General features: G+C 39.4%; 1 protein-coding gene across 4 annotated transcripts in view; it reads left to right on the top strand.

Moving 5' to 3' along the window:
- LOC108696713 (carcinoembryonic antigen-related cell adhesion molecule 19) overlaps positions 1 to 17,057 on the top strand; it is a 46,105-nt gene that overhangs the window by 11,966 nt on the left and 17,082 nt on the right. The window contains exon 1 of one of the 4 annotated variants that reach the window (XM_041569575.1): positions 13,384 to 13,526. The exons of the other annotated variants lie outside the window; for them this stretch is intronic. The gene's annotated coding sequence lies outside the window, so the exon portion shown is untranslated. Of the gene's footprint in view, positions 1 to 13,383; positions 13,527 to 17,057 lie in introns of those variants that run through there. 4 annotated transcript variants of the gene reach the window in all.

Below are 17,057 nucleotides of genomic sequence, written 5' to 3'. Positions count from 1 at the left end.
ATTTCATGACTTTCTTCTACAAATTTTCGAATTCAATGAGCACTTGCGTAAGTAAGGGATCTTGCTGGGTGCCGGCTGTGAGAAATAAACATCTAGTATTAAAAGCACTCGAGACTTATGAGTGATTCACTTGACATTCACAAAAGGCTCCTTGCAGTATTACTATACTAGAAATATTCTGGCTATATGTAACTATACTGGAACTAATCTCTCAATGGATAACAATTTGCAAAATTCCATTCTCTCGGGAGCTAAGCCACATATAATAACTCAAATCTCTCAATGTTTTTAATGGGAAGAAGCTCTTTTGTATAATATATATGTTTATTACAAGTATGGGGCCTGTTATCCAGAATGCTCAGGACCTGGGGTTTCCCGGGTTAAGAGATCTTTAAGGGGCAGATTTATCAAGGGTCACAGTGAATTCGAGGGAATTTTCGAAGTAAAAAAAATCGAAATTCAAAGTAATTTTTTGGATACTTCGACCATCGAATAGGATGCTACGACTTCGAATTTACTTCGACTTCGATTCGAAGTAAAAATCGTTCGACTATTCGATAATCGAAGTACTGTCTCTTTAAAAAAACTTCAACTCCAATATTTCACCAAATTAAACCTGCCGAAGTGCTATGTTAGCCTATGGGGACCTTCTACAGCATTTTTCTGAGTTTTTGAAGTCGAAGTAAAAATCCTTCGATTGTACGATAAAATCATTTGAATCGTTCAATTCGAAGGATTTAATCGTTCGACCATTCAATTTTACTTCGACCTCAGAATAGCCAAATTTGATGAAAAAAAGTTTGAATTCGATATTCAAAATATTTTAATTCGATGGTCAAATTTAGAAGTATTTTTAACTTCGAAATTCGACCTTTGATAAATCTGCCCCCCCAGTAATCTGGATCTTCATACCTTAAATCGACTAAAAAAAACATTTGAAATGCAAATTAAACCCAATAGGATTATTTTGCCTTCAGTAAGGATTAATTATATATCAGTTTGGATCAAGTACAAGGTCCTGTTTTATTATTACAGAGAGAAAGGAAATAACTTTTTAAAATGTGGATTATTTGGATAGAATGGAGTCTATGGGAGATGGCCTTTTTCAGTAATTCAGAGCTTTCTGACTAACGTGTTTCCGGATAACAGATCCCATACCCGTAGTACATGGTACTTGATTCCAACTAAGATATAATTAATACTTTTTGGAAGCAAAACCAGCCTTATTTTACTTATTAGATATGTTTTCCATGTTTAAAACTCCATTCATATGGCCCTCATCAATATTGGTGGGAATTGTGTAAAAATTTCATCTTGGGTTATTTTTATTCAGTTCTCATCTGCTTGTTTGTGTTGTTTAATTATTCTCCTGTCTGATGGGGCTACAGGGAGCCAAATTCTACCTGGGAGTAGTCATGCAGGCTTTCACTATGTAGAGATGAGTTAGCAAAGACTCTAGGGATATGTCACTGCAATCCCTGCTTCTTGCAGCTAAATACAAATACATTTAATTGTGATTGGTTAATAGTGGAGAAAAAGGAACCAGAGGAGGATATAATCATTAGTAAAGTAAATCTTTCCAGAAGACAAAAGGACTTCCTTTAAAGCAGAGGTTCAACTTTACGTTAACTTTTAGTATGTTATAGAATGCCCAAGTCTAAGCAACTTTTCAATTGGTCTTCTTGGTATATAGTCTATAGTTTTTGAATATTTGCCTACTTCTTCTGACTCTTTCCAGCTTTCAAATGGGGGTCACTGACCCCATCTAGAAAACAAATGCTCTGTAAGGCTACAGATGTATCTGTTATTGCTACTTTTTATTAGTCGCCTTTCTATTCAGGCCCTCTCATATTCATATTCCGGTCCAGTTTAAATCAATTCATGGTTGCTAGGGTAATTTGAATCCTAGCAACCATATTGCTGAAATTGCAAACTGGAGAGCAGCCAGCTGAATAAAAAGCTGAATAACAAAAAAAAAAAAAATACAAATAATATAAAATGAAAAACAATTGCAGATTGTCTCAGAATATCACTTGCTACAGCATGAAAAATTTAAAGGTGAACAACCCCTTTAATAGTAGAAAAAAAATAGGTTTCATCTGAATGTACAGATTTTCATTTTATTTTTACAGTAATAACTGTGAAGTTGTAATATTTTTTTCCAGTTTAGTTTTATTGGCAATGAGTGCAATGGGTAGCTCCTTAAATTGGATATAAGGAAACTGTTATGATAACTGTTAGTAGAAGGCTAAAGGTGGCCACACAAGAGAGATCCGCTCGTTTGGAGATGTCGCCAAACAAGCGGATCTCTCCCCGATATGCCCACCCTAGGGCCCAACGATCGGATCCTAACAAATGGTAACGGGCGGTCGGATCGCATCAACGAACAGATGGGGCCGCGATCCGATGGGATTTTTAGTCCCGTCCGATCGAGATCTGGCCGATTTTCGGCCAGATCTCTATCAGGGAAGCTCGTTGGGGGGCCCCATACACGGGCCAATAAGCTGCCTACTCGGTCTGTCTGCAGCTTTTATCGGCCCGTGTATGGCCACCTTAAACTGGGGATTGGTCCAATCAGGATTGGACTGGACTGGCAGGAAATTGGGAAAAAAACTAGTGGGCCCTGTAGATCCAGATAAGTTCCCGTCACCCACCCAATTGCCAGTCTGGTCCTCTCCTTTACCCCTCCTGGATCACGGGTGCAAGGGAACAGGAATGCACAGGGGGAAGTGAGTGAGTAGTTCTCCAGGTCTGAGGTGGGGGACCCCGGGGGTATGTGAGGGCCCCTGAGGTGGTAGCCCCAGGCTGATGCTAGGTCCATTTGCTGCATTGGAGTTAAGAAGGAGCCATTTAGAGCTTCCAAGCCTTTAGAATATTTTTTTCACCTTCCTGTGGATCAATTAGAAGCTGAACTTGATAAATGTCTTTTTCAACCTCATCTAATATGCAAGTGTGGGAGCAGTAAAACTGTTGTTCAACAGGCACTAAGAAACAGTGATACATTGTTCAGTGTGACAGTAAGCAGTCTTGCACTTCACCAAGGAGAAATTGCTCATCAGGCAAAATGCAGTGGGACTGCCATTAAGCTGTGAGTTTATGTAGGTAGCTATAGAGTTCCTTTCTTGCCTACTGAGAAATGTCTTTTTTCACCTAATTGTAGTGAAGGGCAGCCCACACAAGCACAGGTCTATGGCAGTTTATAGTAACCCGTCTCACATTTTCCATAGTATCCAAATTGCTAGTTTGGGCCTGCTTTAAGGCAGAAGGAAAGCTGCCGAAGCAATTTATTGCCAATAGATAAGCTATAAGACTATATTTATTCTGTAGAATGCTTTACCATACTGAGTAAACAGCTCTAGAATCCCTCTCTGTTTGTTTAGTATAGCAGCTGCCATATTAGCTTGGTGTGACATCCCTTCCTGACTGAATCTCTCCCTGCTCACTCATAGCTCTAGGCTCAGATTACAGCAGGGAGGGGAGGAGGGAAAAGGGAAGGGTAGAAGGAGAGAGGAGCAAACTGAGCATGTGCAAGCCCTAGCCCTGGAGGTTTATGTTGAAAACAGGAAGTCTGATACAGAAACCCATGTGTACACAATAGAAGGAAAGAAATGCTGTGTTTCTTTTGACAGAGAACTCAGAGCAGCATTACTTTGAGGTTTACTGGTGTATTTGAATAGACCTTTCTGATAAAGCTTACTTAATTTTAGCCTTTCCTTCTCCTTTAACCATTCTCATGTCTTACTAGCTTGTAGTGTCTGGGTAACATTCCCTTATATTCAGAGGCAACCACTTATTGTGGTAGCAGACTGGATATACAACTTCTTTTTTTAAACAGTATTTGTTTAAATACAATTGTGCATCATTCAAGGCATTCATTTACACTTGGACGGCAGCCAGTTCATCCATCTTGATTATACACAGCCAGCCTTATCCATATAGAGCCATTTTACTCTTCTTATTGTTCTTAGCCACCGCTAGTCCAAAGTCAAAGGCTCATGAAGAAGATTCAAAGGCATCAGAATACCAAGTTTACATGTTGATTTACTTGGCTTGTTTGTTTATGTCTAGGTCATCTCATAGTCATTTATTAAAATACAGGAATTCAACAAATAGGCTTTTATTTCAATCAGGACTGCTATTGGCCTGTCTGAGCTTTCTGATAAATGATTAATGCTCTGCCTATGGCAGACACTGGTGCTGACAATTGGACACTGAGCAGAAACAATAATCTCTAGTATTCGTAAGCAGGTCTTCTTGTCACTGTCACATGTGCCATAGACTTGTAGCTGGTGGCACAGAAGATGTATCGGTGTTGTCTAACATACTGAAAGGGTTGAATGGAAAGAGGCAGATTTGTCAAATATCGGACTATGGAATCAAGAGGGGACTCCAACAGCCTAAGATACTTCCCCATTCATTAACATTTTGTGATTTGAATAGTCAAATAGCTTTTTGATATCCCTTTAAATCATCAACCCGTGATTGCAAGCAGGGCTGGGTGCCTAGAGTATAAGGCCCCAGTATCAAGCTTTGGACCCTACAGAGATCAACATCTTTAGGGACCCCATGAATGATGTAACAGCAGTGGTAGCAGTTTCTGAAATAGCACTCTCACAGGAGTTGGATGTTAGCCAGGCCACCTTAGAAAGACCTGTGTTGAGCTCCATGAAGGAGAGTAGAGTGGGGTTGTTCCTCCAAGGTGAGACCCACTTAAGTGTAGGGACCACAGTTTGGAAAAGGCTTATGCTAGTCTTGCAGTGATATCAAGTACCCTGCACTTCTGACATTATAGGCCATTCCCCTGTTTTTTTCAATTTCCCATTTGAGTTTGAGGAACTTGTGACTTCATATTTCGCTGCACATGCCAAAGATCCCCCAAAATTTCTATTATCCAGGTTAACATCTCTAGTGTTATCCCCAATAGGCATCTGATGGAGGATATTTATTACATGGAGGGGTGAGACTGATATTCACATGTTCTAGCTCCCAACTGTGTTGGTGTTAGACCGACTCCATTCTTTGTAACCTTTTCCTACATCACTTAAACTAATTTTTGCACCCATTTTTGTACTCAGGGAATTATCTTTGCGCTGTACAATAAATATTCTACTTGGTTAAGGATCACTGTAGCCTACTCATTTTATACAGTACTAGTGTACTAGTATAGTTCATAAGCATCTAACTCTTCCTCTATTCATTGTGGGGGCTCAGGTGAGAGAGGGTGTTTTGAAATGGTTACATCTGCAAAGTGAGGGGGAAAGCAAGGGGGCAGAGAAAATGGCAAAGTATTGACAGGTATAATTTGCTTTCATTTTCCCCACAGAGTAAATAACTGGAAGCAGTAGCAGTAATGTAATCTAAGTCAATAATTGCCTTCTCTCTACCTTGTGCAATTGTCAGCATTAATTCTGCTGAATAGAAGAGAGGCGTCATTTTGCATTCCTGCCACCGCAACTGCCATTGTGTGGGTATAACTTATAACAACAGCCAATAAACTATTGAAGGAAAACCTAATAAAACTTACCTTTACTTCAGTGAAGGTCTCAGTAGAAGTCAAATAGAGTGTAGGCACCTCTGCTCTTAAATAGTCAAGTAACCTGTAGCTGAAAACCTGAATCTGAATCCTAATTTGCATGTGCAAATTAGGGGCGTTGAGGGAAATCAAGTGACCTTTTGTCACAAAACAAGGAAGTAAAAAAAAAATTCCCCGTCCCACTCCTAATTTGCATATGCAAATTAGGATTTTGTTCGGTATTCAGCGGAATCTTTCACAATGGAAAAATAGCGGAGTCGGTGCATCCCTAGTTCCCTTGCTGTGTGTGTTGGCTGTTCTGTTTGTGTGCGACACCAACACTGCAAGATCACAGACGTTACAAACTGGTATTTTGTGGACATTCTACTGTAGTAAGTTTACAATACATAGTTTATTAGCAAATAAGAGTTGAGACTAGACAAAAGTCCATTAAGTTCAACCCTGCTGACTAACCTCCAGTGTGTTAATACTGACCTATCTATATAATACACTCACATGTATATAACGTATATATACACCAATACCTATACTAAACTAAATGTAGGTCTTAAAGGAACAGTAACACCAAGAAAATGTAAGTATTTTAAAGTAAGTAAAGTAAGCTGTGCTGCACTTGTAAAACAGATTGTTTGCTTCAAAAACATTATTATAGTTTATATAAACAAGCTGCTGTGTAGCCATGGGGGCAGCCATTCAAAGCTGAAAAAGGAGAAAAGGCACAGGATGCACAGGAGATAAAAGATAAGTCCTGTCGTATACAATGGGATTCTTCAAAACTTATCTGTTATCTACTGTTTATCCTGTGCTTGAATGGCTGCCCCATGGCTACACAGCAGCTTGTTTATGTAAACTATAGTGATACTTATCTGTTATCTACTGTGTATCCTGTGCTTGAATGGCTGCCCCATGGCTACACAGCAGCTTGTTTATATAAACTATAGGTGTGATTGTGAAGCAAACACAGCAGTTTTACCAGTGCAGGGCAACAGTACATTACATTGTCATTCCTTTGAGACACTTCAATTATTTGTTGTTACTGTTCCTTTAAGATCACAGTAGCTGTGGATATTATGCTTTTTTTAAAGGCATTAATAAAATCTGCCATTACAACATCTCCTATGTATGTATGTATTTATATTTTTATTTGTATAGCGCTCCTTGAGGGCACAGCACTGTATAGCAAACCAATAAATCAGCTGTGACAAACAAGGGGTCATTGAATTAAAAGTTACAATGCGTTCATTTTTAGAAATACAAATTACATAAATATAAAATATAATTACAATACAGATTAAGTGCTCAGTGTCAAGGAAACAAAAGGCTGGAGGACCCTACCCCATAGGGCTTACAGTCTAAATGGGAGGGTAACATACCCCATATGGGCATTCCCCAACCTCACTCCCCTCACTGTGAAGAACCACTTATGCTGCATCATATAAAATTCTTTCCTGGTGTGTTAGTCCCTTTTATGGGAAAAAAAGATCCCCTGCTATCTGTCCATAATTCCTCCAATGTACCTGTAAAGAAGAATCATGTGCCTTTCTCCTGAGAAAACAAACCAACCTTGTCCTTTTAACCAGTTTAGGTGCACGTCTCTGTACTCCCTCAGGTTAATTTATATCCTTTTTAAGGACTGGAGTCCAAAACTGCATACTCAAGATGAGGCCTTACCAGGGACCTATAAAGAGGCAAAATTATGTTTTCATCCCTTGAGTTATGTATGTTATTTGCTTCATTAGCCACTAATTAGCACTGCCTAGAGTTACACATCTTGTTATCCACAAAAATTCCTAATCCTTCCAATTACAAGTTTTCTTATGAACATTTGTTTACTACCAAATTAACATAGTGTCCACCATTCATAGACACAAGTCAACCTCTAATAATTAAAGTAGGTTTATTCATGGATTATAAAACCACCATCTTTTCCATTAATTGCTTCCGGTACAGTATGTAGAACTACAGCATGACAGTGTTTCTAACGCTGGGCAGGAAGTATGATTAATGTATAGGGATGTAGCGAACGTCGGAAAAAAAGTTCGCGAACATATTCGCGAACTTGCGCAAAAATGCGAGCGGTTCGCGAACGGTTCGCGAACCCCATAGACTTCAATGGGAAGGCGAACTTTAACATCTAGAAAAGACATTTCTGGCCAGAAAAATGATTTTAAAGTTGTTTAAAGGGTGCAACGACCTGGACAGTGGCATGCCAGAGGGGGATCAAGGGCAAAAATGTATCTGAAAAATCTGCCTGTGTGTGCTTGGAAGAGATAGTGTAGGGGGAGAGCTGTTAGTGATTTCAGGGACAGATGATAGTAAGTTTGCTGGCTAGTAATCTGCTTGATACTGCTCTGTATTGTAGGGACAGAAGTCTGCAGGGATTTGAGGGATAATTTAGCTTAGGTAGCTTTGCTGGCTAGTAATCTACTGTTCTCTTTAAACAACTGCCATACGTTGACCTTGTAGGCATTGTTTGCCCAGTTTTTTTGGACGCAGCCACTGAAGCACAGTTGCCAGAAAAAATATGCCATATAAATGCTGAAAATAGTAATTTTTCGCCATACGTTGACCTTGTAGACATTGTTTGCCCAGTTTTTTTGGACGCAGCCACTGAAGCACAGTTGCCAGAAAAAATATGCCATATAAATGCTGAAAATAGTCATTTTTTGCCATACGTTGACCTTGTAGGCATTGTTTGCCCAGTTTTTTTGGTCGCAGCCACTGAAGCACAGTTGCCAGAAAAAATATGCCATATAAATGCTGAAAATAGTCATTTTTTGCCATATACGTTGAGTCAACGTATGGCAAAAAATGACTATTTTCAGCATTTATATGGCATATTTTTTCTGGCCTCTGTGCTTCAGTGGCTGCGGCCAAAAAAACTGGGCAAACAATGCCTACAAGGTCAACTTATACACTACTACAGCGATGGATACGGATTACGTAAAATATATTATGGCTGCTTGAAAAAAGTCACTCCGGTGTTTTTTCTGGAGACGGTAATATTATGGATATTTAGACAGAATGTGAACAAGGTCACACAGCTAGATGGCAGTTGGTTGAATAACACACTGGGCAAAAAATGCCTACAGGGCAAATAATGCCTAAAAGGTCAACTTATACACTACTACAGCGGTAGTAAAATAAAAAAAAGTAAAATAAAAAAAGATGAATATTAAAAAAAAAAAAATTAAAGTTGGTGCTGCTGAACTACTAGGAGCAGCAGATTAGCACACCAGTCCCACTCCCCAACACTGCTAGACTAATAGCACTGGGCTCTTATAGTAGTAGTAGTAGTAGTAGTAGTAGTAGTAGTAAAACAACAAAAAAATAAATAAAAGCAGTCCTTACAAGGACTACTGTTATTGCAGCAGTCAGCAGATGAGATCAGAAGCAGGACAGCTGCCCACTGCAGCTACATACAGAGCACTGCAGTAGAAGGTAGATTACTAGCCAGCAAAGCTACCTAAGCTTAAATGTCCCTCAAACCCCTGCAGACTTCTGTCCCTCCAATAACAGAGCAGTATCAAAACGATTACTAGCCAGCAAACTTTCAACTGTCCCTGAAATCACTAACAGGCAGCAGCTCTCTCCCTACACTATCTCTTCAGCACACACAGGCAGAGTGAAAAAACGCTGCAGGGCTTCGGTTTTTATAGGGAAGGGGAGTGGTCCAGGGGAGAGCTTCCTGATTGGCTGCCATGTACCTGCTGGTCTGGGGTGAGAGGGCAAAAAAAAGCGCCAACAATGGCGAACCCAAAATGGCGAACGTCGCGCGACGTTCGCGAACTTCCGGCGAGCGCGAACACCCGATGTTCGCGCGAACAAGTTCGCCGGCGAACAGTTCGCGCCATCTCTATTAATGTATATACACATGTACTTTTAGTCATTGCTGTGACTTCCTGGCAGTACCTGCTCAACTGGGTAAGACAGGTTTGACAACGGCATTAAGTATTGCTATCATAATCCAAATACCATGCACAGTATTGCACAATTTAAACAAGAAATAATACACAGTACTGAAACAAGTTTCTTGTTCTTATGTTTTTGTGTCGGGCTATAGAAAGAATTATTTTTCACCTTGTTAAAATGGTGACTTTACTAGAAATAAACAACATATTGCAAGCTGGAGATGATATCATATGCCTGTCATTCAAAACATAAGAACGCATTTCATTTCTATGGGCTTCGGGGTAATTTACAGGCCTTCTGTTTATACTGAAATATATTAAATGATATAGAGGTATCCCATTGTAATAGAAGTTTTGGAAATCTAACAATATGTTGCATTAGTGTGATTTGCGTATAATCGCCATGCGGTATATTGATGTAGAAATGAACCTCAATGGTAGAGCCAAGGAGATGGGATAAAATTGGAAAGGTAAGGAAAAAATAGAAATAGGCTCAAGGCAATTGACCTCAATATGCGAGTGAGGGTTCAGCTATACGATAACATGATAAACCGAATGATATATAGCGGTGATACTAATACAGGTATGGACCTGTTATCCAGAATGCTTGGGACATGAGGTTTTCTGGATAACGGATCGTTCTATAATTTGGATCTTCATGCCTTAAATCTACTAGAAAATCATGAAAACATTAAATAAACCCAATAGGCTGGTTTTGCTTCCAATAAGGATTAATTATGACATAGATTGGATCAAGTACAAGCTACTGTTTTATTAATACAGAGAAAAGGGGAATCATTTTCAAAATTTTGGATTATTTGTATAAAATGAAGTCTATTGGAGATGGCCTTTTTATAATTCTGAGCTTTCTTGATAATGGGTTTTTAAATGATTACATTCTTAATTAAGTCACAAATGCAAATGAATATTAACCAACTAAATGTGGTTCCATGCAAGGAAGTGAAAGGGGAGGAAGAGCGTGGTGTATATATGTACAGTATAAATGCATAAAATTAGTAATTGATTGCACCACTGAGCCAAGTCAAACTCTCAAAGGCTCTTAAATGCTATTAGTTTATTGCTTTCCTTGTTAAAATCGACTTCAATGGGACTCCTTCTTTGTGTTAGAATCCACTGCAGTTAGAGTTGCCTTTCATATGCCTAGGTTGGGGAAGGTTTATTGAATCCATAAAGAGAGTAAAAAGCAAAGAATCATAATAAGTAACAAGAGACAAGTTTGCCCCAGTTCAGTAACTGATGCCAACCAATCAGATGTCCAATCATTGATAATAATTCCTCTGGACCAGTACAACCTGACTGCCAATTGGCTGTTCTTAATCACTGGACAAGAGAAACTTACTCACTATTGCATAACCCACATATCTCTTTCTCGGCACTTACTTACTAGTCTTACACAAACACAATAGACACCGCAGTTTCTTGACTGGGTCTGAAGGATGATGAGTCTATGGAAAGATACAACTCCAGGCTCGTTGTGTTTCTAAACCAACCCTGGCACTACACTGCATATTTTATTTATGGACGTGCCTCTGTGGAATAGCTCACTTGAATGATACTGTCTTTATCATTTTACTGTGTTAGGTGTTTTCCTTTTATAGATGTCACTTCTTAGGAAAAGTCTCTGATAAATGGCAGGTGATATGCTTTATGCAGTCCTTTATGCAAAAATACCCACCAGTATATCACGCACCCACCCACATTTACACCCACTAATGTAATTATCAGTTTTGTCCCACATTACCAGGTAATAATCATGTTCCTTTGTAGAACTCACAGGCAGTCAACATTTCCCAGAGATAATATTTACCATCTTTTATTCAGAGCCTTGAGCAGCACACAGCAGCGCTCTTGACCTTTAGTAAACATAAATTGCACAGAACCAAATTAGCTTATCCCATTAAAGCAAAGACAAATCCTAGTCTGAATTTGTTGCATTTACTGTAATCTATGCTGGTAATAAAATGTGATTTAACAGAGCCTGCTTCTCTCTTACTGTCATCTGAATGCCCTATAAAAGTAAGCAGAGAGATCTACTACTTGCACCTGCCTATGTATTTATATTAAGTGCATATTGATGTATCTATGAACAAACCAATATATATACTGTACATTGTTATTCTTGCAGATACTATATATTTTTCTGATCTGTTCATCTTTTAGCTATATTTATTGGAACCAGCTGTGTGTGTATTGAATATGAATTTATACAATGAGTGGTATACGGTTGTCTCAGCTGTGGAAAACTATAGTTGCTGATAGCAAGGATGTCAATAGTGGTAATGGGTATCACCAGCTTAGTGGATCCCCATTAGGAATAAGCAGAAGATTGTTGGGACTTGGAGGAGCTTTTCAATAGCTTGTGAAGCCTTTGGATATTGTGGACTGCGCACTGTAGACTTTTTTCATCCAAATAGTTTCCACCATACCTTCTAGTGCCACAGATTCCTCTGTCCATACCTGGAATATAAAATAATTTTAAAAAAATGACTATAATTCATGCTGTCCAAGGCAGGTAAACTCATGTCCCCATTTAATAGTCAATATATATATATAGTGGGCCATCACCAAAGTCGACCAATGTAGGCAGTGTCGGACTGGCCCACAGGGATACCAGGAAAACTCCCGGTGGGCCCAGGTGTCAGTGGGCCCTCCTGCTTCTAAACATATAGACATTCCCTATTTCTATGAGAACAAAGATGTGAAATAGATTAAATAATAGATTATAATGTGTAAAGAAAGGTCACTAGGAGAATAGAGGTTGAGTGAGGAGAGGAAGAATAATAGTATTGAGAGCGGCCCCTGCTCTAAGGTTTTTGGATGGGCCCCTGGTCTATGGTTTTTGGGTGGGCCCCTGTTGTCCCAGTCTGACACTGAATGTAGGATGCAAGTACAGTCTGCCAGGAGCAAACACAAATGTCTTCCAAATAAATCAATTTGATTGCAGCCCTTAAGGTGGCCATAGATACACTGATAAAATCGTACTCAACTGATTTTCCGTACAATATTCAGTGCGTGTATGGTGGGAGCCAAGATGATTGATATCAGCAGAAGATGCAATGGTCGTCTCGTTGATCGAGCTGGCTGGAAAATTTTGATAGGGCGACTTTGAAGGCACCCAAACATCGACCATTGTTAGTGCTGAATCATCAGCTACAGGACAAATTCAATTGTTTCAACCTGTATATCTGTCAATTCAGCTCTAAACGTATTGTAACGAACAATCTTTCCTGGAAAGATCGTAATTGTAACGTTTATGGCCACTTTTATTTGAGCTCTGTGTTTATTCCCAGCAGCTGTCCATAATTCACAGCTCCGGAAAAGAAGAGTCACCTCGCACACCCTGGCCTTCAGCAGCTCTGGCAGGTGCTCAATTACCTGGAGGGATCGGCACCCTCCTCAACCAGTAGTAAGGAAAAAAGGCAATGGCACACTGGACACGATCAAGCAGGGAAAACCCTTGCAAAGATTTATTTGCACACGATGCAACGTTTCGGGGTAGTCAAAGGGGACTACCCCGAAACGTTGCATCGTGTGCAAATAAATCTTTGCAAGGGTTTTCCCTGCTTGATCGTGTCCAGTGTGCCATTGCCTTTTTTCCTTACCATAATTCACAGCTCCCCATTTATTCACATAAACCTTTTCTAAACAGAAATGTGCTTTGGACTTTTGATTCTAATAAAGAATGAGGAGGCTCAACATAAGAGTGCGTGAATGTGTTCTGAGCTTGGATGTCGCCCCCTTTGATCAGCTCCCTCTTCATAATAAGTTTGTTTAATTGTTTGGACTCTTAACATTCCTTTCCAGTAAGTGTCTCATCATTGCAATTGCACCATAAGGAACAGAGTCATGAGCACCAGTGATATCAGGGGTGGGTGTTACCGGTGCAGGTTCTGCAGATATTAAGCAAGGACAATCCATTGTCATTCTTGAGGTTGTACAGCGTTCATTGCTTTTTCCTTTCCATCTGTTAACTCCGGACTGGTACCAGTACAGTAACTACTAAGGGCAAAGCCAAGGAATAATAGGATCTATTTCTACTGTGTTTTCTCACTAGAGGAACAGTAAGTACCAGCATTTATCACTACTTACATTGACAATGTGACAGAGCAGGCAGGAGGAGAGGTCACAAGGTGCTGCTTCTGCAGGAGAACATGTTCCAAATAAATCAATTTTGGGCACTGCTCTAGGCTGCTCAGTCAGCAGTTTATGTGTTTAGAGGGGTTATTGAAATAGAACAATGTTCTGCAGATCCCTGAGGGCTTCCTGACGTGCAGTCTTTATATAGTATCACTACGTAAATGATTCCTTAAAATGGCAAGGTGAATTATTCTGCAAAAAGAGGGACTTAGCTGTAATTTAGATTGTAAGCTCTACCGAGCAGGGACCTCTTTATCTATAGTATCTGACAATATTTGTTTGCTATCTGTATGTTCGATTTCTATATGCACCTATGTAATGTACACCACTGCTCAATATATTTGTGCTTTATAAATATAGGTATAGGATCTGTATTAAAGATTTTAAGGAATGTTTCCTTTTTTTCTGTAATAATGAAACAGTACCTTGTACTTGATAGTAACTAAGCTGCATGCATTCATATTGGTGGCATAACTATCCTACTAGGTTTATTTAATGTTTAAATAAATTTTTAGTATAGGTATGGGACCTGTTATCAAGAAAGCTTGGGACCTGGGGTTTTCCGGATAATGGATCTTTCTGTAATTTGGATCTTCATACCTTAAGGGGCCGATTCACTAAATTCGAGTGAAGGATTCGAAGTAAAAAAACTTTGAATTTCAAAGTATTTTTTGGGCTACTTCGACCATCGAATGGGCTACTTCGACCTTCGACTACGACTTCGAATCGAAGGTTTCGAAGTACAAATCGTTCGACTATTCGACCATTCGATATTGGAAGTACTGTCTCTTTAAAAAAAAACTTCGACCCCCTAGTTCGGCAGCTAAAAGCTACCGAAGTCAATGTTAGCCTATGGGGAAGGTCCCCATAGGCTTGCCTAAGTTTTTTTGATCGAAGGATATTCCTTCGATCGTTGGATTAAAATCCTTCGAATCGTTCGATTGGAAGGATTTAATCGTTCGATCGAAGGAATAATCCTTCGATCGTACGATCGCAGTATTTGCGCTAAATCCTTCGACTTCGATATTCGAAGTCGAAGTATTTCAATTCCTAGTCGAATATCGAGGGTTAATTAACCCTCGATATTCGACCCTTAGTGAATCAGCCCCTAAGTCTACTAGAAATTGATGTGAACATTAAATAAACCCAATAGGCTGGTTTTGCTTCCAATAAGGATTAATTATATCTGTTTGGATCAAGTTCAAGTTACTGTTTTATTATTACAGAGAAAAGAAAAAAAATTTGAAATATTTGGCTAAAATGGAGTCTATGGGAGATGGCTTTTCCGTAATTCTGAGCTTTCTGGATAACGGATACATACCTGTACACTCAAAAAATGGTGATCGAATTACAGAAAAACCCCTTATCTGAAAAAACCCCAGGCCTCAAGCATTCAGGTTATATACCTGTACATAATAATGAGGTTCCAAATTCAAAACTAAGAATTTGGATTTGTAGCTCCATGTGGTCATTTATTGTAAAAGAAACATAAACCTGCTTGTGTATCTGTATATACTGCATTATTTATGACCTTATAGTTGTTCGACCCATCCTGCCTCCTGTTACAAACTCAGTGTAATACTAGTACTGACGCAGTCGAACCCAGTGTTTACTGCCACCTGCAAAGGCCGTTGCTCCACGGTGGTCTGTGTCAAAAGGTGCAGTGCGCTTGTGTCTAAAGAATGTCCTGCAGACATCATTGTTATGGTGAGTGCTGGACATGAAAACAGCTGGACACAGAAAATGTTCAGCGCCAGACGCAACTCCCCCCGGTGACCACAATAACATTGTACATTATTATTATTAACATGTATTTATACAGCACCAACATATTGCGTAGCACTGTAAACATGTCCCCTTATATATACAGTATGTAATACACACAAGCCATCAAGTAATAGATAATTGTGCCCAGTGATGTCATCCATTATAAGTGCTTAGTGATGTCATCAGTTATAATTGGTGCTTATTAATGATGTCATTAGTTATAATATGTGTTTACTGATGTAATTTCTCATATGACTTGCTGGAAACCTTTGTATTACAGGGAGTCCTTGAGTTACATACACCCGACTTACATACAACGCACACTTACAGGCTATTACAGCATTGAATAAGTAAATGTATATGTTTCAACTAAAATACAAATTCAAATTAAGAGCAAACCTACAGACTCTATCTCGTACGTAACCCGTGGACTGCCTGAAGTCACCTTGAAATTCCATGACCTTGATAAAGCTCTTTGGTGTCTTATAATACCATCATTTGTAACAGAGGTGCATTATTCCCTATGTATTTACCATGCACAACTATTTATACATTAACCTGAAAGGAGAGGTATGTTTATAATAATCATTTTATAAAGGGGATGTTCACCATTGGGTTAACTTTTAGGGGCCCATTTACCCTCGACCCTTAATAAATCTGCCCCTTAGTGTTGGAATGCTTGATTTGACACTTTGGGGCCGATTCATTAACTTCGAGTGAAGGATTCGAAGGTAAAAAGCTTCGAATTTCGAAATTTTTTTGGGCTACTTCGACCATCGAATGGGCTACTTCGACCTTCGACTACGACTATCGAAGGATTCGAAGTAAAAATCGTTCGACTATTCGACCATTCGATAGTCGAAGTACTGTCTCTTTAAAAAAAAATTCGACCCCCTAGTTCGGCAGCTAAAAGCTACCGAAGTCAATGTTAGCCTATGGGGAAGGTCCCCATAGGTTTGGCTAACTTTTTTTGATCGAAGGATATTCCTTCGATCGTTGGATTAAAATCCTTCGAATCGTTCGATTAGAAGGATTTAATCGTTCGATCGAAGGAATAATCCTTCGATCGTACGATCGTACTATCTGCGCTAAATCGTTCGACTTCGATATTCGAAGTTGAAGGATTTTAGTTCCTAGTCTAATATCGAGGGTTAATTAACCCTCGATATTCGACTCTTGATGAATCGGCCCCTAGGACTAGGAACTAAAATCCTTCAACTTCGAATATCGAAGTCGAACGATTTAGCGCAGATAGTACGATCGTACGATCGAAGGATTATTCCTTCGATCGAACGATTAAATCCTTCTAATCGAACGATTCGAAGGATTTTAATCCAACGATCGAAGGAATATCCTTCGATCAAAAAAAGTTAGCCAAGCCTATGGGGACCTTCCCCATAGGCTAACATTGACTTCGGTAGCTTTTAGCTGCCGAACTAGGGGGTCGAATTTTTTTTTAAAGAGACAGTACTTCGACTATCGAATGGTCGAATAGTCGAACGATTTTTACTTCGAATCCTTCGATAGTCGTAGTCGAAGGTCGAAGTAGCCCATTCGATGGTCGAAGTAGCCCAAAAAAACTTCGAAATTCGAAGCTTTTTACCTTCGAATCCTTCACTCGAAGTTAATGAATCGGCCCCTTAACAACTCGAGTGAAGGAATAGAATAAAAAAAACTTCGAATTTTTT

This window comes from Xenopus laevis, chromosome 7L (genome assembly GCF_017654675.1).
Source record: "Xenopus laevis strain J_2021 chromosome 7L, Xenopus_laevis_v10.1, whole genome shotgun sequence".
NCBI lineage: Eukaryota > Metazoa > Chordata > Amphibia > Anura > Pipidae > Xenopus > Xenopus laevis.
The sequence above is the reverse complement of the archived record's forward strand: the minus strand, read 5'-3'. Positions and strand labels throughout refer to the sequence as shown.